At 38.7% G+C, this 23,082-nt stretch overlaps 1 pseudogene; it reads left to right on the forward strand.

Moving 5' to 3' along the window:
- LOC100468290 overlaps nucleotides 1-16,423 on the forward strand; it is a 47,065-nt pseudogene extending 30,642 nt beyond the window's left edge.
- The last annotated feature ends 6,659 nt before the right edge of the window (nucleotides 16,424-23,082 follow it).

Here is a 23,082-nt window from a genome sequence, read left to right on the forward strand (position 1 = left end):
CTTCCTTAAAGATTTTATTTATTTATTTGAGAGAGAGAGACAGACAGTCAGCAAGAAAGGGAACCCAAGCGAGAGGAAGAAGCAGGCTCCCAGTGGAGAAGCCCGGTAAGGGACTCCTTTCCGGAACGCTGTGATCACGCCCTAATCCGAAGAGAGGCGCTTAATGACTGCGCCACTCAGGCGGNGGTGACTGCGCCACTCAGGCGCTCCGGGTTGTGGGCTTCTTGATTTTTCAGCCTGCCTTCTGGGGGAGGGGCCTGCCTGCAGGTACTCAGAAAACCCTGTTTGGGTAGAGTCTCTGTGTCCCTTGCGAGGGGGGATGGGGATGGGCACCCTGTGAGCCGGTATTTCCGGGCTTTTGTTCTCTGGCGGCTTTCCCTGGCGGTTTGCTATGCCTCTTCTGAGAGAGCAGCAGCGGCTGAAATTCAGCCTCTGTCTCAGAACAGAGGGATCGCGGATCGTTCTCCACTGATGTTCTGGCCACTTTAACTCTGTTTCTGTTGGTGCTGCTCAACCCTGCAGCATCCCGGGCTGTGCGCCCCACACCCGGCGTGTCCCAGCCCTCACTTCCAGGGCCGATGTCTCTGTCCTTTGTGTTTCCAACCCTGCCAGCCGCGCCAGCCGCCCCGCGCGGGCTCCCGGAGCTCCCCGTCTCAGTCTGGTGTCTCACGGGTGCTGACCGCGAGTCCGCCTGCTCCCCCGTGCAGGTGGCCCTCCAGCCGCCAGCCGCCCCGCGCACGCTCCCAGAGCTCCCGGTCTCAGCCTCGATCCAGTGAGCACACCGGAGCTCCGGAGCTCCGTGAGATGCTTGGTGGCGCACGCTCCCGGCTCATGGACTCAGTCTGGTGTTTCCAGGGTGCGCGTCCGCGGTCCGCCCGCTCCCCGGTGCAGGTGGCCCACCAGCCGCCAGCCGCCCCGCGCGCGCTCCCGGAGCTCCCGTTCTCAGTCTGCTGTCTCGCAGGTGCCGTTCCCATTAACTTTCTTCTTCACTGATTTAAAGCTTTATTCACAGTTAAAATACAAATGCCTGCATTTCACCTAAGTAATCATTTTGAGCGAGTGTGTCAAGCTTTGCAGCTCCTTGCCCTCTGCACAGGTTTTGAAGGAGAGCTAACAGAAAAGGTGGAAACCACTGACTCTGTTGTTCTTATAATCAAACTTTCTCCTCAACTTACTAGCGTATTCAAGCCTGGTTTTCTCCCTGCTTCTTTTTTCTCCTTTCTTCCTTGTTTCCTCCCACCTTCCCTCTCTCCTTCTTCCCTCATTACTTTTGCTTTTCCTGACTCTTTTCCTGTTGCCTTTTTTTCACTTACAAATTTCAGAAGATTGTCCAGTGTATAGCTCAGTTTTGATGATGCTGTTTAATATTTATTTTTATTTTTAAACATGGTAGGCTCCTTTAATTAGCAGATCCACTTTTTCCCCCTTGCATCTCATGAAAATTGTCTTTAATATATAAATGTATTACCGTTAAGCATCTGACTTTGGTGCAGGTGGTGATCTCAGGGTCCTGGGATCCAGCCCTGCACTGAGCTCCACGCTCAGCGGGGAGTCTGTTTCTCCCTCTCCCTCTATCCCTCCCCCCTGCTTATGCATGCTCTCTCTCTCAAGTAAATAAATAAAATCTTTAAAAAACATACATATATAAATGGACTGTTTCCCCCTCTTCCATTTATAGGACAGAACACAAGATTTCCCCAGAATGGAGAACAATTGATTTTCTTTTGCTGGATCATCATTATCTGTCTGAGGTATCCATTAACTCTCTCCTCAGAGATTCACAATCTCTGTCCTTATTCTCCCCTTTTGGCCTCTGATTCAGTATTTGGCCCCATATATTGTTTTTGTGTTATTTCAAATGTATTTATTATTTCTCTAATAGTGTTGCTTTGATCCCGTTTGTCTTTTTAGCTTTGCAATCTCATTTTTCACTTTATTCTGCTGTCTTATCCTTTCATCCTGGGTGTCTTATTTTATTGATTTCGTGTTGTTTGGGAGTTCTAAAGTACAAATGACTCATGGTGGAGATTTTTTTTTTCTTGTTCTTTGGGTAGTATTTAATTCGGTAATTACTTCGTTTTGTTGTTCCGTCTCTGTCTCTCCTCTTTACATTTCACTGAACTTTTCCTTCTTATTTTGTTTAGAATTTAAAACAAGAATTATGTGTTTCTTGTAATTAGAAAACACTCTGGAGATATATAAAGAAGAATTTTTTCTTTGCTATGTACCGCCTCCCATCCTTTAGGTTACTATTACTAACAGTATTTTTCTTTCTTCTACTAATATACATGTGCACCCACATATACATGTATAAATGTGCTTTTTTATTTGTTAAAAAATAGCATCCTACCCCATACACTTCTTTGAAACTTGCTTTTCAAAGTTTGCTTTTTTTTTAAAGATTTTATTTTTAAATAATCTCCATACCCACCAACTGAGTCATCCAGGTATCCCCCAAATTTGCTTTTTAAAAAAAAAACTTAATAATTTACAATAAATCTCTTTCCAAAGCACTAATCTAGCTCATTTTTATTTTTTTAAATTTTATTTATTTTTAAAAATAGGCTCCACACCCAGGAAGGAGCCCAACACAGGGCTTGAACTTACAACCCTGAGATCAAGACGCTGAGCTGAAATCAAGAGTCAGATGCTTAACAGACTGAGCCATGCAGGTACCCCTAACTCATTTTTAAACATAGCTGCCTGATACTCGATTTTATGGATGTGCTGAATTTTATTCAGTTATACCACTATCAGGAACATTTTCTTTTTTGTTATTGTATACAATACTCTAGTAAATGGTGCTACATTCATGTTACCAATGCCTTTATACCTGTTGAATAGATTCTAAATGGGGAATTAATGGGGCAGAGAGTATGTGCATTTAGTTATTGACAGGTGCAATTGGATTACTTTCCAGAATGCTCCTAAAAGTTCATACTTGCTTCAGCATTGCATGTGAGTGGCTATTTTAGATATTTTAAAAATAACCTTTCCCATGTCTATGAACTCTGATTTTTAAATTCTTACATTTTATTCTCAAATTACCCTGAGTTAATAATTAAAGTACTTTAAAAGTTATAATTTTGGTGCCAGAAGTTCTGTTTTGTTTTGTTTTTCCTGGAGTTGATTTTATTTTGGTTGATACTGGGCTTTTTTTTTTTTTTTTCTTTTCTTTTTTTCTTTCTTCTTCTTCTTCTTTTTTTTTTTTCATTTTCAGGCATTTCAGGCATTTCAGGCATTTTTGAACAATTATTCAGCAAAGACTTTTGAGCACTTATTTTGCTCCAGGCACTGTTCTAGGCACTGTGGCTACTGTCAGAAACAATACTGACAACCATGCCCCATGGAGATTTCATCCTGGAATACAAAAACTATATAAGTAGACAAAAAATAAATAAAAGAAGTTGATGTACCAGGAACATGAAGAAAACAGTGGGAACTTATTCATATGATAGAGTGACCAGGTAGTCAGGGAAAACCTGTCTAAGGAACCTGAGACTTTAAAGAAAAAAAAAAGGTGGCTATCCATGTGAAGATGTGAAGATGTGAAGATCTGGGGGAAGAGTGTTTCAGGCGGTGCGAAAGCAATTGTAAAGTCCTGGACAGTCTTCAGAAATCTCTGAAGAGCCCCCGACCACAGTGTGGCAGCAGAGTGAGAAAAAAAGGGGCATACATGAAGTAAGGAAAACTGGCAGGGGCAATGTCATCTGAGGTCCTCCAGCCTTGGTGAAGGGTTTGGATTTCACTGTGAGTGAGAAAGGAGTCCTTTGGGTACATTCTAGGAGGGATATGACCTTTGATTTACATTCTAAAAAGATCACCCTGCCTTCTCAGTGGAGAATGCATTGTTGGAAATTAGGATAAATCAGAAAGCTTTGTAGGAAATCCAGGGCAGAGGTGAAGGTAGTTAAGAGGTGATTAAGGTAGTTAAGAGGGTAGTGAAGAGTCCAAGGAAAAGTGGACTAGTTTTGGGTAACTTCCTTATGGACTGAGGAAAAAATAAAGTATCCACAATGACTCCTAGGTTTTGTTTTGAATAATTTAGTGGCTGGGTACTGAGATAAGAATAGAACAGCGAAGAGATTTGAGGGAGGGTAGATGAAGAGTTCTTTGCTTTCTGAGATTTAAAAATAGTAAAAAAACCCCTGGTATTGTAGTATAGATTTGAGAGGTACCAGCTTATCAGTGGTACTTGAAATGATACAATTAATTTTTGTCCACATCAAAGGATAACTTAATAGAAAATTTGATAAAAGAGTTCTGAGTATGTGAAGTGGGGCTGGTGGGATGTAAGGCTTTTTCTCAGGGCAGCGGAATGGGAGCTGGTTTTAATTTTGTTGCACAAAAGCATGAATGCTGAGGACCTTACTCTAGAGTATTGCTACTTACATTAGCTGCCCTAGTTCTCCGCAGGTAATTTATTCTACTATTGCATTATTACTAGCAAAGACCTTTTATTTCTCTCTAGAGTCTACACGTTTGCTTCTACCACTCTGTGTCCAACAGATCTAAGTCCATATGGGTTAAAAATCCCATATGGGGGGGAACCTTGGTGACTCAGTCAGTTAAACATCTGCCTTCGGCTTAGGTCATGATCCAGGGTCCTGGGATGGAGCCCAGCGTTGGGCCCCCTGCTCAGTGGGGAGTCTGCTTCTCCTTCTCCTTCTGCCCCTCCTCTGTCTTGTGCTCTCTCTCAAATAAATCAGTAAAATATATTTTTTTAAATCCCATGTACGTAGAGACCCACTTCCCTGTGCTCAATTTCATACTTTCATGCTCTGTCAGACCATACACATATCCAGATTGTTCCAAGATTCCTGATGAGCAGGCTGATGCTCTCCACTGCTTTAGGACCCTTTGCTTCCTTTTGTCTCACACTGTATGCTTTCATTCTCATAGAATGTTTTAGAAACACCCCTTTCATGACTGGCTCCCACCTTTTCTCTTTACTGTTGATGGATTATAGCTTTGTGTTGCTCTTATTGTTTTTTTCAAGATCTCAAAAAGAAGAGAGAAACACTGGTAGGTAGTCAGACATCTGGAAATGGAAAACTTTAATTTTTAGATGGACAAGAATGTTTTTCCTTTATAGTTGATTCTTCATCTTTCTAAAACACATTATATTTATTTTTTGTAGTATTTTTGCATAGTTCTCATCCCATTTTATTTAATTGTATTAGCATTTATTGTGAGCAGTACTTTGTAGAACTTCCATGTAATATTTTTCAATTCTGTTAAACTTTTTCCCCATCTCACCTGAGACATGTCAGTCTTACTCTCTTGAATGATGTACTTGTTTTTTGTTCTCCTTTCTGTATAAAATAAATATTCTTTGGTTCTGCAAATTTTCATTTCATTTAGAGATTATGATCACCAAATATGAATTTCTGAAGGTAGTATTCATTTTTAAAATCCATCTCTCCGTCCCCAAAGGATCTGCCTCCAAGCTTTAAGCATAGGGATTCAAGAATGGCTTGATGAAATGACTATCTGGACGGGGCTATTTCTCTTACTCACTTCTATTAACTATTACTTGTTTATTCATTCAACCAATATTTATGGAAGAACCCTTGTGTTTCAAGCTTTGAGCACTGCTACACACTGGGGACCCGGAGCTGAACAAGACTGCCATGCCTTCTAGAAATTCTGAGAATGCTAGCCCTCAACATCTATCTTGCTTTGTGATCTGTTAAATTGTGAATGTTTTTTTCCTCCCAGTAGAAAGGTGGTTAAGGGTGAAAGCTATTTTATATATTTCTTTGGAAATCATTCCCTTCCCTTAATAAAAACATACATGGATACTACATTAAAGGTCTGTGGTACCTCGGTCTGCATTCTGCTGCCATCAAGGACCTTAACCTATTTACCCTGAAACAGAATGTATTTTCCATGGCTCGCTCTTAAAACCACATTTATGGCTCTCTTATTTATATTCTTCCTCAGCACTTTTTAAGTAGTAAGGTTCAAAAATATTATCCAGCTAAATATCATGGTAGGGATGGTGCAAGCTGTATCAGGTAGTGTTTGGAATAGGATTGTTCACTTGGACAGTGTGGAGCTGGAACAAGACAAATTCAGGGTTTAAGGCACTGATCCTCGGGGGTGGCAGAAGTGAAGTTTTGGGTTTGGGAGTGCTCTTTTAGCATTTTTGAGTAGTTCTTTCCAATTTCTTACGCACAGAAGACCAAGACAAGAAAACACACGGTGAATGACAGAAAGTAGTGAGGTTCTGTCGCCAGTTTAGTTGTCTTCTCTTCGTTGGCATTTTGCTGTGCCCTAGATTTTTGTCTTTCTTCTCTAGTGAGACTCACAGAAGATCTATTTTTTACCTCATTGTTTTTGGTCTTTTTCTCCCTGCTGAGAATTTGGGTGTGTCATTATGTCTTAAGTTTTTATATGTATATTTTAAATTTTAAAAATAGATAGTGGTAAGGGTGGGAACAGATCTTGAGTTAATTATACATATTATTTCACTATGTTGTGTATGTCTGATACATGTATATATGTATCTATCTACATACACACACATACATATACACAATATGATACAACATAGTGTAATATAGCACGCAACAATGCACAGAATCCTTCCAACCCATTAATTTAATTCTTTGATTAACTATCTAGAATTCATCTCACTAACTTATCTATAATATGTAGGAGCACTTAGCTGACAATAAAAAGCAGTTGATGATGTAATCTCTTTAAATAATAGGAGTGATACAAATAATAATAGATCTCATGTATTGAGTATTCATTATATGCCAGGCACAATGGCAGGCAATCCCAGATATAAAATCCCAGTAGACAAGAACAATGTACTTGAGGTCACTATATCCCCACTATATCATGGTGACTACATAAAAACATTGAACAAAATGATCAGATTATTGGTTGAGTTTGTAGATAGTTGCAAGTTTCCCATCTTTAACAAATCAAAAATTTTAGAAATATTATTATATCATTAGCCCTCTACACTGTTTGAAAACACATATAGCAGTGGATTTTACTTATTAGATATGCAGAACTTTAGTATGATTAGGATGAAGTGTATTCTTGTCGTAGAATATTAAGTATTAATAACATTTATTGATTATTAAATATTGATAACATTTATTATTAAACACTGACCACATTTGTTGATTATTTCTTATGTGCCAGACAGTGTTGTAATAATTTTGAAGGAATAGATTTTTTTAATCTTCAAGTTAAGTATCCTTATTACCCCAATTTCAGAGGAACAATCCCCGCTAGAGCTATATGGCCTGTCAATAAAAATAACACTTTGATTTTGTGCTTATATAATTTAATTCTTTTCAGTGTCCAGCATTTGCTGTTTTATTTTGATAATGTAATGTATGTCAGACTATATTTTTATAAGAAAGTAAAGGACAATATGTGGGAAAAAATACATTCTCAACAGTATATGACCTCTTTATAAGGACAGTCATTGACTGAAAAGCCTCATCAGCGTAACCACTGTTTTGGTGGCTACTCTGGAATAGAAGGATACTCAAGTTCTAGAGATACCTGAACTCGGAAGGTTGCCTCATTCAAGTTCAAGTAACTAGAGCAAAAAAGTTGATCCCAGAAAAATCACAAAATAATCCAAATGTTAGTGCGATCAATTTTACAAAAATAAAATAATATTATATCTGATGAAAGAATGAAAGAAAGCTTAGTCATGTATGAGATGAAATAAACTTTTTTATGTGAAGTTCCAGTAGAAATTTGTTGATCCAGGATATTAACATGTGGTTCCGCTTGTTGAAAACCCTCTTCTTCAAATCATTTCCTCATCTGTACAGCGGTTAGTCAGGTAGGAGAACATTGAGATACCTAGGATTTTGGAGTTTATTTGAATATGCTGATAACTCCTAGCATATCTATGTCTCTTCTTAGCTTCAACATAAATTATTAGTTAATGATCACAGCATCCTAGAGAGTTGGGATCAAAATATTATTCTCCCTTTGTAGGTTGCTATAGGCACAGACCAGATAAGTGCCTTATTGGAGATGTCTAGAAAGCCAGGGGCAGAGAGGGAATTAGATTGTCAAACTCTGGATGCTTCATCTCGGGTTTAGTCAAGGGATTCTCACCCACTCCTATGCTGACCCTTTGGCAACTGAGGAAACAGAGATGAAGCTGAGAATCAGTGCTTTCTGGGTCTGCTTGCGGCTCTCACCGTGAATTTTGGTGTGTTTCGGAGGAGTTAAGAACCCAGAAGCCCATAAATTAACCTTCGGGTAATAATACAAACAATCCATTTTTTTTAAGTTCATATATTTCTTTGAGCTGGCAGCCTCAACTCCCTAGTTTAATGCCAAGGGCCAGTACTGCGCTGAGCTTTACCAGGAAAATCTTCATCATTCTAGAAAACAGCTAAAGAAAATAAAATGACATTTTTCTTTTCAGTTAAACCTGTAACTCTGTTTACTACAGGAAAATGTAATGCTGACTGAAAAAAGTTATGATTCTGCTATATATTCTTGCAAAACTAAACTGTATTAGGTATATAAGAGGCATTAATCAGCTAAGTGAAATTCTGCAAAAATGGAAAGACAGAGTAGTATGATAAGAGGAAAGACCGGAGGCTAACTTACAGTTCCAAAATATTTATGGCTTTATACTGAAAACAAAAATCACGACTAAATAGGTCTACATATTGAGAACTCAGCTTCTGGAATTTCGCAGTTTTGAAAGAAAGTTATTAAAACATAAATTGCCTGGTATTTTCTTGACATAGGCAAAATAGCAAATTTGATTTATGAAGATTATCAGTTGCAATAAAGCAGATCAGAACATAGTCATTTTACCTAACAAGTAATATATTGTTATAAATTCTTATCACAACTCCAAACGTTACCCAAAGATATAGAAAGAAGCTTTCAAAATCACAAAGAAGACACTAGAGCTGACCTACTATAAATTCACCCAAAAGGAAGAAAGTGAGAGGTGATTAAAAATACAATTCTTTTTTCATTTATTAGAGAAAATACAGAAAATTTTGAGGAAAAGAAAAACTTATATCTCTTAAACCAGAGTAAGCATTTTATTGTAGTTTGTTCAGTATTTTTCTATCCATTTGTATACATTATTAAAACAAAATCATTCAGCATATCCATTTTGTAATTGTTACTTCATTTATGATTTTATGGCAATGATAGCCTACATTTTTCACTATTTTTCTAATGTATGGTTTAAAAAGCCTGTATCTTAGTCTATCATTTGTGTTAGTATAATTCATTTAATGTTTGATTAATCCTTTAGTCTTTCGATTAACCTTTGAGAATTTGATGTTTAACTTTCTCATATTCAAAAGTAAAATTGACATATATTTCAAAGGCATATCTGATAATTTATTTGATCTTCACATATAAAAATATTTTATGTATTGATATATTAGTTTATAAGCTTTACCACCTGAAACTCTATAGATATTGGCCCATTACTTCCTGGTATTTGATATGGAGAAGTCTGAATTTAGTCTGATTTTTTTTTCCTTTGGAGGCGAAACTTTCTGTCTAGTCAAGAACTACATTTATGTTATTTTCTTCACCCTTGAAATTATGAATTTCAACAGAATCACTTGAGGTTTTGTCCTTATTAATGTTGCCTGTTAATCACTGAGACTTTTTCATCTGTAGACGAAAGGCTTTCTTTTGTTTAGGAATATGTTGTCTGTTATAACTCAGATTTATTGTTTTAGTTAAAATGGTTCCTTTTTCAAGAACACAAATTATGTTGCACATCATTTTCCATCAACTGCATCTACTTTTCCTTCTCTCATGATTTTAATCTCTGTTCATTTCTTATATCTTGGAGGCAGCTGTTCAAATTTATTCTACACATTACTATTCAATTTTCAGCAGCGTTGGCTTTGTTCTTCAGTGACTCTAATATTGAGTGATTCTAATCTCATTAAGATATTAATTTTGCCATCTTGCTTTTAATTTATTTCCTTTTCACTTCAACTTACCTTCTAGCCAAATTCCTTTTCATGCCAGTATGCTGTCTTAACCTCTCATCTCAGCTCTTATTTCAAAGGTTTATCCTTTGAATTTCATTGCGAATAGGTGACAATGTTTCTAAAATTTTATTTCCTGTAGTATCCTTTAAAGGAATCCATTCATGAAGATATATTCTTTTGTGTTACAGAAAAATTTTCTAATCTCCATACTGTCTTGGCATTTTTAATTCAGTCTTTGAACAGGAAGTGAATCCAGCCTAGTTGTGGCTAGTAAGCAGGGATGTTATGTCAATTAGAATTGCTTTAGTCTGAAGTAAGGGAAAGAACCACAGCGGCTTAACCGAATGGAATCTTTTATTCTCACATGACCAGACGTCTAGAGCTAGGAAGTCCAGAACCAACACAGTGGGTCAAAGAAGTGGCTGAGAACCAAGGCTTTTCTAGATGCTCAACCTCCAAACCAGTGTGACTTATTATTATGATTGAGGAGTGACTGGACCAAATCTAGGCATAAGATTTTGTGTGTGTGTGTGTGTGTGTGTATAAAATTGTATATATAATATACCCATATAGATCATATATACCTATTATATACTAAATATATATCAATATTTTAAAATATGTAATAGGTATATAACATATATTCAATAGGTATATATACATATACACACACATACATATATATTTATAATGGGTATCTTGAGAGGAAAAGAACAAAGAGAAAAAGGTAGGTGTCCAGTTCTTTTTAACTTAAAAAATATATTTGTGAAAGCTCCACTCAGTACATTTGTTTCTGTTTCATTGCTTGGAACTGTCACTGTGTCACATGGTCACCAACAGTTGCAATGGAGCTGAAGGACAGAAGTATTTACCTGGTGCAAACCACCATTTTTTTAAACAAAGGATGAAGGCCAGTATTCACAGGTGCAAAGGCCTTTGCTGTTTTGAACTCCTGGTCAGTGCAGGGCTGTCTCTGGCCACATGAGAAAACAGGTCCCAGTGAAGACAAGCAGTCTCAGGACATCTTCTCCAAAGCAGAGGACATTGCCTAGGATGGTGATTTTTTTTCCCCATTATCTTTAATTTCCAATTACCTTTCTTTAAATTTTTTTTTTTACTAGTTTCAGCCTAGGATGGCGATTCTTACTGCAGCACCTTAAGTCTAGGAGAAATCATTTCCAGATTTTGCAAGTAGGATATTAGTTTTTGGTTGGTGTGAGTTTTTTCTTCATAGATATTTTAGTGAGAAGATAGAAGTGACTCAGGAATTTCAGTTTTTATTCAGACATATTTATAGGAAAGATACAAAATGTGGAATGACATGGCAGTCCTTGATTACACTGGTGGTCTCTGAAGTGAAAAAAAATCCATGGGTAGATTTGAAAGTAATATTAATTAATTACCTTCTGTGTGGTAAGTACTAGGATATATACAAAGGTGAAATCTATTGATACTGCCTTTTTTATTACCAAGTAGAACAAGTGAGATAGGAATGTAAATAATTCTACACTAAAATCTCTTTGAGGGCATTGCATATGGTTTGGTCAGATTTTTTCTTCTAAATGTGTTTTACTTCTCATAGAAGTAAATAGTCACTAAAAGCTTCCTAAATTAAGCAAAACAAACTCAAATGCTATAGATAAATTCAATTATAAAGATACATATGATGTGCTCCGGGGCACAGAGGGAAACAGATCTCAGACCAGGTAATTTGTGGACATGGTGGCCTTTAGCTAGGCCTTATGAGGTAAGGAGGACTTGGTTAGAGATAGGAAGATGCTGAATGAGAGGGTAAGAGAGGAGGGAGGACTGGCATGAGCAGGTACAGGGTTCAGTGAAGGAAGCAATGAGAGGAGAAAGGAGGCGGATCCCATCTGCATCACGTGGGATCTTGACCTGGTCTTTATTCTTTGGACAATATGAAGCTTTTGAAGTTCTGAGAGAAGGTATCAGGGATATGTAGGTTGAAATGGAGAAGGAGACACTGGAGACAGGAAAATGAATCCGGATCTTCTACCTGGTCTCTCTGACTCCAATAGTGAGGATTTAAATAGGATGGTAAGATTATATATTAAGAAACTTTAAGTGGTCAGAATCGGGAAAATTGTAATCATCATTACGAAACACTCTTCATTTTCTAGGCATGGCTTCCTTTCATTCATTCATGTATTTATTTATGTTTATGTAAAATAATGTAATACACACTATGAACAGCAAACCCAAACTAAACAGATGGTCTTCCCCAACCACCTAGTACCCCTGCTGCTTCCCGATTGATTTGTGGTAAACATTTCTTTATTTCCTTTTTTATATGGTTTTATCGCATTTATACGTATCTCTTAAAAAGCACTTTTTTTTTTAAAGCTGTTTCTAACTTTCTAGAAAGATATTATGTATGTATTGTTTGGAGCCTGATGTCTCTTATTTAATATTATTTTGCTAAGACCCTCGACATACTTTAAAATGCAACTTCCTTTTGCATTTTTAATTATTTTTCTTTTAGTTGTGATGAACGTGATAATGACCCAATCATATTTAAATTAAATGAATTAATTCACCCAGTTTATTTTTATTTTACTTTTTACATTTATTTATTCAAAATTTTAAAATTTAAATTCAATTAATTAATATATAATATATTATTAGTTTCAGAGGAAGAAGTCAGTGATTCATCAATCTTATATAATACCCAGTGTTAATTGCATCATGTACCCTCCTTAATACTCCATCCCCCCACCCCCTTCACCTCCAGCAACCCTCAGTTTGTTTCCTAAGATTAAGAGGCTCTTATGGTTTATCTCCCTCTCTGATTTCATTTTGTTTTATTGTTTTCTCTCTTTCCCTATGATCTTCTGTTTTGTTTCTTAAATTCCACAGATGAGTGAAATCATATAATTGTCTTTCTCTGATGAACTTACTTTGCTTAGCACAATACTCTCTAGTTCTATACACATCATTGCAAATGGCAAGATTTCATTTTTTTGATGGCTGAGTAGTATTCCCTTGTGTGTGTGTGTGTGTGTGTGTGTGTGTCTCTTTCTCTCTCTCTCTCTCTATATATATATCATACCACATCTTCTTTATCCATTTATCTGTCAATGAACATCTGGGCTCTTTCCACAGTTTGGCTATTGTGGACATTGCTGTTATAAACATTGGGGCACAGGTGCACCTTCAGAGCAATACATTTGTATTTTTGGGGTAAATACACAGTAGTGCAATTGCTGGGTCACAGGGTAGCTGTATTTTCAACTTTTTGAGGGGCCTCCATACTGTTTTCCAGGGTGGCTGCACCAGTTTGCATTCCCACTAAGAGTGTAGGAGGGTTCCTCTTTCTCTGCATCCTCGCCAATATCTGTTGTTTCCTGACTTGTTAATTTTAGCCATTCTGACTGGTGTGAGGTGGTGTCTCATTGTGGTTTTGATTTGTATTTCCCTAATGCCCGGCGATGTTGAGCATTTTTTTCACGTGCCGGCCGTTCGTATGTCTTCTTTGGAGAAATGTCTGTTCGTGTTTTCTGCTCATTTCTTGATTGGATTATTTGTTCTTTGGGTGTTGAGTTTGATAAGTTCTTTATAGATTTTGGATACTAACCCTTTATCTGATAAGACATTTTAATTAGCCCAGTTTAGCTTGATGTCACTGGGACACATTCATTAGAAGTCTAGGTCCAAACTTAGTTTCACTTGCCATAGCCATGAAATAGTTAAATCTCTTAAATTCAACCTTAACTTAATTGAAATGTCTTTGATACCATCCAGTAAATATCAGTTATAAAATATGAACATAGCTTTTTTGGCTATGCACGGTAGGACATTTCCTCAGATGCACCATAGTGAGACAATTTCAGCAAAATATCATAAATTTCATGAATTTGTAGTTATCAACCCCCTAATCAGAATATTCATTAAATATGTGCTAGAGTAGTAAATATTGGATGTGCCGGTTACAGATGCATATAAAGATGATAACTCCGGGTGATGCTTAATCTCCCAGATCAAGCAAAGCTGAGTACAGGAATTTTGTCATATTTGACTATTCAAACTTTTTTTTTTTTTTTTCCTGATACCACTCTAGGACAAAGGTCCTGAACTAGATGGATGTTTTTTAGTTATTCTCCATCTCTAGGAAAAATTTGGGACCATATTAAGCAGAAAAAAATGCAATGGCCTAATTTCACAAGAAAGTATATAATCTGACATGCATTTTTCCAACATTAAATCACATCATGAGGATATTTTTCCAGACATTTGTACCTGTCTTGGACTGTGGCTTTCCTTGCTACCTGACAATCTTCCAGAATTAGGGGGACGAGCTTATGCCAGTTTGCCTGGGCTTTCCAGTTTTAACACTGAAAGTCCTGCATCCCAGTAGGGGCCATACCTGTAAATGCTTTGTCAGGCGCCTAGAATCATGTATAGTTAGGTCATGTCATGTATCAGTAATACACTCTCTTCTAGTGATGAATTTCAGATATATTAGATTCTCATTTACATTTTAATATAACATTTGTACTATTTCAAATTTATATTTTGTAGTATGTACAAAAACCCCTAAAATATAAATATTTAAAACCCATCTTTTTTTAACTAATTTGAATTATAGAATATTTATAAAGTCATTTTATTTCTTTTAAGTGTATATAGTAATTTGAACTAGAAAGACTTTCTCATTATGCTTTAATGAAGAAATGAGAATGATTTGTGTCTAGCATTTCAGTTGTTTGTATGCATTGCATGAAAATAATTTGCTTTAGCAATACTGAGATTGAGAGAGCTTCCTGTTTTAATTTTCTTTCTCTCAAAGGGCTTAGAAAAACTTACTCTCTTTGAGAGGACATAGAGTCTAGTACTTTCAAGCATGTTTTCTGAAATCGACAGATGTGAGTACAAAGCCTGGCTCTTCCACACCCTAACGATGTGATCTTGGGCTAGTTGCTTAAGCTCATGAAAATGTAATTTCTAGATCTTAACATGGTATGATAATTAGTATCATTTAGGCTCTCGCCACACTGCTATTTCGCGACTGCCCTCTCCTTCTCCTCCCCTCTGGGGCTGCACCAGCGTGGTGGGTCGATGGCCCTGCTGGCTGCTTACTGCCCTCCTGCTGCTCCTCTCCTTTGTCAGCACCACACACTGCCACACTTGCCAAATGCACCTACTCTGAGCTGCTGGGTACCTGGGTCTTCCAGGGGAGTCCCCTTGGTTCCCAACACGGTGTCAACTGCTCGGTTATGGGACCACCAGAAAAAAGTGTAGTGGTGCACCTTGAGAAGGTAGATACAGCATATGATAATTTTGGCAATACTGACCATTTCACCATCATCTACAGTCAAGGCTTTGAGATCGTGATGAATGACTATAAGTGGTTTGCCTTTTTTAAGTGTAAAGAGGACAGACAGCAAGGTAACCAGTTCCTGCCACGAAACCTTGGCTGGCTGGGTGCATGATGTGCTGGGCAGGGACTAAGCTCATTTCACTAGAGCCAGGGAGGTGGGAACCACCTCTCAGAATGTGAGCATGAATACCACGCTTTGAGAGCCTCCAGGAAAAGTATTCTATAGGCTCTACAAATACAGCCATGACTTTGTGAATGCGATCAATGCCATCAGAAGTCTTGGACTGCAACCACATATGTGCAATATGAGATTCTTACCCTGATGGAGATGATTAGGAGAGGTGGTGGCCACAGCCAGAGAATCCTAAGGCCCAAACCTGCAGCACTGACTGCTGACATACATGAAAAGATTTTACATTTGCCAGCATCTAGGGTCTGGAGAAATGTTCGGGATACCAATTTTGTTACTTCTGTTTGAAACCAAGCATTTTGTGGAAGCTGCTACTCATTTGCTTCTAGGGAAATGCTGGAAGCAAGAATCTGTACACTAACCCATCATAGTCAGACCCCAGTGGTGAGTCTTAGGACGTTGTCTCTTGCAGCCAGTATGCTCAAGGCTGTGACGGTGACTTCCCGTACTTCACTGCAGGAAAGTATGCCCAAGATTTTGGGCTGGTGGAAGAGGCATGCTTTCCCTTTTTACACACCGAATCTCCATGCAAACCGAAGGAGGACTGCTTCTGTTACTCCTCCTCCGCGTACCAGTATGTGGGAGGCTTCTCTGCAGTGAAGCCCTGAGGAAGCTTGAGCTGGTCCATCATGGGCCCGTGGCAGTTGCTTTTGAAGTCTACACTACTTCCTCCACTACCACAAGGGGATCTACTGCCACCCTGGTCTGAGAGACCCTTTCAACGCCTTTGAGCTGATTAATCATGCTGTTTGGCTGGTGGGCTCTGGCACTGACTCAGCCTCTGTTTTGGATTACCGGATGGGTAGACACAGCCGGGGCACTAGCTGGGGTGAGGATGGTTACCTCTGGATCCGCAGAGGAACCAGGGAGTATGCAATTGAATGCATAGCAATGGCAGCCACACCAATTCCTAAATTGTAGGGTATATGTCCCAGCATTTCATACTGACCACTATCAGTCATGAAACGGGATTGATTTATTCACAGGCTGGAGACTGTTACAGCAGCAATTTCAAAATATTACGCATAGATTCCTATGAAGATTTTTGCCTTTAAAATTAAAACTGCCTTTGATTTGAATATACCTTCCTATTGACCACTGGCCTACTTTATAGTTATGCAGTAACAAAATGCAGGATTTTGTTAGTCATTTGTAATCCAAACATGCTGTATTTTTAAAAGTCTGTGTGAGAACACAGACTTATTTTTACGTTGTAAAAATCACAAGAAAATATGGCAATGATTATTAAATTTTTAAAAAGTTTTTAATAAAAAATAATTAGTACCATTTAAATAATTTGTAACAAAGACTAAATGAAATAATGTAAAGTGGTCATGACAGTGCCTGATACTTTGAAGTTTTCAGTATTTTGGCTGTAAGTAGCTATAAGGTAAGAGCCTAGATTTGTGCTACAGCAATATCTGCTCTCTATATATTTTTCTGTAATGGGAATCAAGATTTAAAAAAGATTTCAAAATTAAGGATTTTAATTTTTGGCAAAGGGGTCTGTGTGCGTGAGTGTGTGTGTATGTATTTGATGGCCACATCAATGGCGGACCCCAAAACATATTTGATAAAATAATTCTAGTATCTCTGGACAAGTTCCTTTTAAAAAAAATTGAAAGAGAGAGAGCGCATGTGTTGCCAGGGGGACGGGGAAGGGCATAGGGGGAAAATCTCAAGCAGACTCCCTGCTGAGTGAGAGCCTGACCTGGCGCTTGAACTCAGGACCCCGAGATCATGGCCTAAGCTGAAACCAAAAGTTGGAGGCTTACCTGACTGAGCCACCCAGGTGCCCTCAAGTGCCCTTTTAATTGAGAGTCCAGGTAGAAATAGGACACCTCACCTGAGGGTAGATTAATTCTATAATCCATTGTCTTCAGTCAGATTTTTCTCAGGAGATGGGGCTAGAGGCAATACATTGACTATGTTTGCTCATGTTCACTCTTATTGTAGGTATGTTTTACTAAAGTAAATGTTGGGTTTTTAATTGGTTTCAGAATGATTTAATCAGTATTTATGCTCCGGTCATAAAGAACACTCAGTGATAGGCTTGCCATCTGTTCAGGATAAAAATGAAATCCCCTTTGAAGAAGTGGGCAGTTGATAGAAAGATTTTAATGAATTTTTAATGTTATTGTATCTATGTGAGGGGCTTATCGTGACAGTGACATAAATGTATAAGCCTAAGGGCTCAATCTTAGTGTTTCAGCTCCTATTAAGTCTCTGCTGGAGAATTGTATTTTGAATCTCTGAAGTTGTACACTGAAGTGATATAGGGTAGATTGAGTGCAGCAAAATGTTTGCTCTAGTCGAGTTCTACTTAGAATCTCTGCTCATTCCTGCCTGGTCACTGCCTTCCAATAGAATGAGTCTGTTCATTCCAAAGTGGTTTTTTCCTTCAAGAACCAATCTTTCTTTACACTTTATGAATTTTAGGAAATACTTTAGGAAACACTTTCTGCTTGGAATTGAAACTGTGTTTAGATCTTACTACTCTAACATACAGTAGGGTTTTTTTGTTTGTTTTTTTGTTTGTTTGTTTGCTGATATATATTCTAACAATGTTCTTTCACGTTTGAATGACCTTGCTTCTCCTTGTCCTTTTTGTTTCTAAAACATGGACCCATTATAGTATCCTGCATGTCTTCTCTGATCATTGGTGTCTCCTTAAATTAAAGGACACAGTTCTAGCAAACTCAGTAAGAGGTCCGGCCAGGGAACAATTTTCTAGTTTAAGACTGTCACTGCATATCGTTTAGTTTCTCCTTGGATTTGAGATTGAAGTTGTTACAAGGGTATTATAAAAGAAAAAGGAAGAGGAAAACTTTTCCCCAAATGTGATATCATGAAGTATATAAACCTGACCTGTAATGTGAAAATTTAGTATATTTTCTTCCATATAAAATGCCATTTGGCACAGTTTATGTTTCCCAGTGTCATGTTACTATAGAATAGTTGCCTATTTGTCAGAAGCTATTTGTCAGTTTCCTCAGTATCTGCAGGTGGTAAGCATGTTCAGAATTCAGAGAAGGAAAACTATGTGCTCACAGGGATTTGTGGAAGTACTTGACAAAAAATATAACCTTATTTCTGAATACTTGTGCAACCCAAATGTGCATAATCAGGACGTTGGCTAGATTTCTTGCTATCAGGGACAATGTAATCCATCCTAATGAGTGATGGTGGTTATCGTTACAATGTAGACATCAAAAATTTTCTGACATATTTTTTATGTCATAATTATTATATTTTCATTTAAATCAGTGTAACTTACATATAAAAGAAAGAAAAGAATCAGGTACCTATCAGGAGAAATTGTGCTAATGTAAATGTTAGGATACTGTAGCATGTAGGATACTTATGATAATGGCCTGGAGAAATGGAGGAAAGCCAACTAAGGTATACAAATTAGGGTACTTTTGGCTGTGAGTGCTAACATCTCATACAAAATGCAGTGTTGGTAATAGAGACTTAGGATTTCACATGAAAAGAAGTGCAGATACCAACAGTTCCAGGGTTGATGTAATGCTCGGTGGTATTGAGGCTCTGCATAGTCCTTTTTTCCCAGCGAAGAAATTCTGTCCCAGATGGGACTGGCAGACTTCGCTTTATACCTCACTGCTGAAAACTGGGTACAGCCAAACCATTCTGTGACGGAGACCTGGGGAGGAATGGAGAGAATCGCGTGATAAGCTGGGACCGATCATGACTAACTCCCTGGGTTAGTCCCAGGGAACAGCTGCGCCTGTTCTCCGAGCATGTTGCCACCTCAACAAAACTGGAGTTCTGTTAACGAGGAAGACTGGCATGGGGTGGAGCCGGCTGCTGGGGACCACCATTAGCGTTGCCTACGCAATCCAATCAAGAGCGTGGAGAGAAACGGCAAATAGCCGTCTCTGGCTCTTTTATATATTCTGTTCAAATCCAAAAACGTGTTTAGTTAACAAACGTTGTGTTTGTCAGTTGGATGGACGTGGCCTTAAATAATTATTTTCTGCTATATTTGTGATAAAAGTATTGAGCTGCCCCTGGTGTTAATGCTAGCTTCTCTTAGGATATCTCTACTTGGTACCATCAGGGAAAAATCTGTCTTCCCAGGTAAAATTATGTTGCAGATGCTCAATACATACACCAGGCTCAGATGGTGTTAGCAGAGTTTGCTTAATCATGCAGCCTGAGACTGGTTTATCTTTGATGCATTAATTATCTCATGTTGAGGGAAATTAAGAGAATTCTTCAGCTCTTTAAGAAGGGCCATGCTGCCACATAAGCCCTCAAAACACCTTTCTTGGCAGAAAACCCAGTAAATTTTCTGTTTGAGTCCTAAAACTTTTAAAAACCCATGGCATGGGTAGTCAGAAACATGCATTTCTTACATTTTTCGAAGAGGCTGTATTAAACATTGGGTGATGTGGCATATTTTATTTTAAAATAAAACCTCACACAGAGTGGCAATATTATGTAGTCACCAAGAGCGCAGGCTTCAAAGCCAGACTCTTTGGCTTGGAATTCCGACTCAGTTATGAGATTTTGAGGAGGTTATGCCTCAGCTTTGTTATCCATAAAATGGGACATTACCTACCTCTGGACGATAACGAGGATTAAGTTATTACTTTGGTGCTCTTCAAATAGCATCTGGTACACAACATTTAAGTGTCAAAAAGTACAGCTACATCTTGCATTATAGGTGTATGCTTTCTTTAATAAATGTATTAGAAGAGGGGCATCTGCGTGGCTCAGTCGGATTTTGGCACAGGTCATAACCTTAGGGTCATAAGATTGAGCCCTGTTTCCAGCTCTGCACTGGAGGTGGAGCCTGCTTAAGATTCTCTCTCCCTCCTCTCCATTTGCCACTCCCCCTATACTCTCTCTCTCTAAAAAAAATATATTAGAAGAATAAAAAAAAATTAAGAAAATATTATTCTCTAAATAGTGCATTCTTGTGGGATGCAACATTTTTTTTCACTCATACATGCATATATGGAGGCAATTATTCAATACAATTTTAATGAGTTTATTATTTTTTCTAGATTTAAGTTTATTGAGGGTAACAATAACTTCTTAGCAGTCAAGCATATAACCCGTTATATACCACTCAATGATGCTGATGACAGGAGGATCACATTCTAAAATGTGCATGTAGAAGTCCAAACTGGCAAGTCCATTGTCAACATCAGCATGTGTAGACAAATGAAATGTATAATATACTTCACCCTGTGTTGTGAGGAATAATTATGTTACTTAAAAATGAAGTGTTTTAATGATCAGTTAAGTGTGGACACGTAATCACCATGGAGAGGCAGACAGGTGTAGGAAAGCGAAAGAGATTTATTATACTCACAGGTCCTAGAAGAGAGAGGCACATACACCACACAAAGGGCGGTGTGGGAGGAGTGTCACGAGAGTGGGCTCAACCAAACAGGTGGGGAGCTGAAGGCCAATGAGGACCTGTGAGAAGATGCCTTTATTGGGTGTAAGGGTAGAATATTATTGGTGTGCTTGAATGTCACTAGGTTATAGTCAGGGGAAGGAAGGAGTGGGGCTTGTGGCAGGGGCCAGCCTTATCACAGTGGGACCCCTAGTGCCTGGGAGAATGCTCATAGCGCATTTGTGGGGATGCTGAGGCATCAGGAAATGAGGAAGTTTTAAAAGTTTTAAAATACATACCCCAAGACTTTCACTAACTTTCATTAACTGTCCTTTAATATGTTACTATAACAGAAAACTTTTAAGAATCAAAGATGGTAGGCTTTGGATTTCAGGGCCATGTGTCTTATAGCAAGAAAAAACAATGAAAATTATCACAAACTAAATAAAACCAAAGGAAACAAAACTAAAATACACTAGTAAGCTAACGTGAGTAGGTGATAGATTGCATTTTGAAGGGTGAGTGAATCTTCCATGTGGGTGAGCTTGTCCCAAGGGTCAGATTCAAATAAGGAGAATGCAGTGTGGGTAGGGTGAGGAAGACATTGCATTGGAGGGAGGGGACTCTAGCTAAGGGACATATGGGACTTGTCACCATCCTTGTGGTTATTGACATGGACTTCGTTATTAAAGGAACTGTCATTATTGAAGTTGAACTGTAACGAAATTGAATTTTCATGTTGATGCTGATGGCCTAATGGGAAGTAAGTTTCAATATGTGGGCTGGGGCCAGATCCTAACAGGCTTGGAAAGCCTGCAGAATGTCGTTAATCATGGGTGTTTACAGGTAATAATCATGCTCAAGGAAATGGTCTGAAAAGTGAATGAAAGGGGAGGAAACCCTGAAGTCTGCAAGGAAAGAAAAAAAGCTTTGTAGCAAGACTAGGATAAAGTGATGGGAACCTGAATAGCAAGGAGTAGGGACAGTGAAAAGCAACAGATGAAAGCAACAGATGTGAAAGATACTGAGAAGAATGTGTTAATACTGATCAGTATGCATCTGAATGGATTTATGTGCATGTATTATTCACTGTTTTACATGCTACTGTTCCCCTTGATTAACACAGAAAATGAAAGCTTCTTCATCTGGGTCCACAATTCGTATTTCAATCTGGGGATGCCTGACTCCTTTAATCATATTTATTCATGGGTTTAAAACAGGTAGCAACTCAAAAATAAAATTATGGCTTTTATTTCATGCAGACAGTGAACTATCTGTGGATTCAAGTGAGACAATAAGATTGTCGCCCGCTGATTTTAGAGACTGAGCATATATTCCGTGTTTTTTCCCTTTCATTATACATAATCATGTTCTAATATAAGAAGAATGCTCAGAAAGTCCCATAAACTGACCTATGTGATTTTTGTTCTTGTTCCTTAGAGGAGTAAATAGGAAAAAAAAATGTAGAAGGAAATTTGCTTGGATTTGGGTGTCCACAAAGTTCTCCTCAAAGTTGTAGATTTCAGTTTGGCCTAAAGCATCAAAAAAAGTCAATTTGAAGGGAGGGGAGTTAAGATGGCGGAGGAGCAGGGGACCCCTTTTTCAGCTGGTCCCCTGAGTCGAGTTGGATAGGTACCAGACCATCCTGAACATCCACGGAATCAGCCTGAGATGCAGGAAGATACATCTGGATCTCTACAAATGAATATCGATAGGGCTGAGTATTGAGGTACGAAGCGGGGAGCCGTGAAACTGCACACAGATATCGGAAAATAAATGGAAGGGGGAGGGAGCCACTGTTTCTGGGTGCCGGGAAGTGGTAGCCACCTGCATGGGGGAGCGGGCGGACCGCGGACCCGCACCTTGAGACAGCCGACTGAGACCGTGAGCCGGGAGCGCGTGCCACTAGGCATCTCACGGAACTCTGGAATCCCGGTGTACTCACTTGATCCAGACTGAGACCGGGAGCTCCGGGAGCGTGCGCAGGGGTGGCTGGCGGCTGGTGGCTGGCGGCATTAGGAACACAAAGGACAGAGACGCGCTGGCCCTGGAAGTGAGGGCTGGGACGCTGGGTGTGGGGCGCACATCCCAGGATGCTGCAGGGTTGAGCAGCACCAACAGTAACAGAGTTAAAGTGGCCAGAACATCAGTGGAGAACGGTCCACAACCCCTCTGTTCTGAGACAGAGGCTGAGATTCGGCCACTGCTG

This window comes from Ailuropoda melanoleuca, chromosome 18, assembly GCF_002007445.2.
Source record: "Ailuropoda melanoleuca isolate Jingjing chromosome 18, ASM200744v2, whole genome shotgun sequence".
In the NCBI taxonomy this organism is placed as follows: domain Eukaryota; kingdom Metazoa; phylum Chordata; class Mammalia; order Carnivora; family Ursidae; genus Ailuropoda; species Ailuropoda melanoleuca.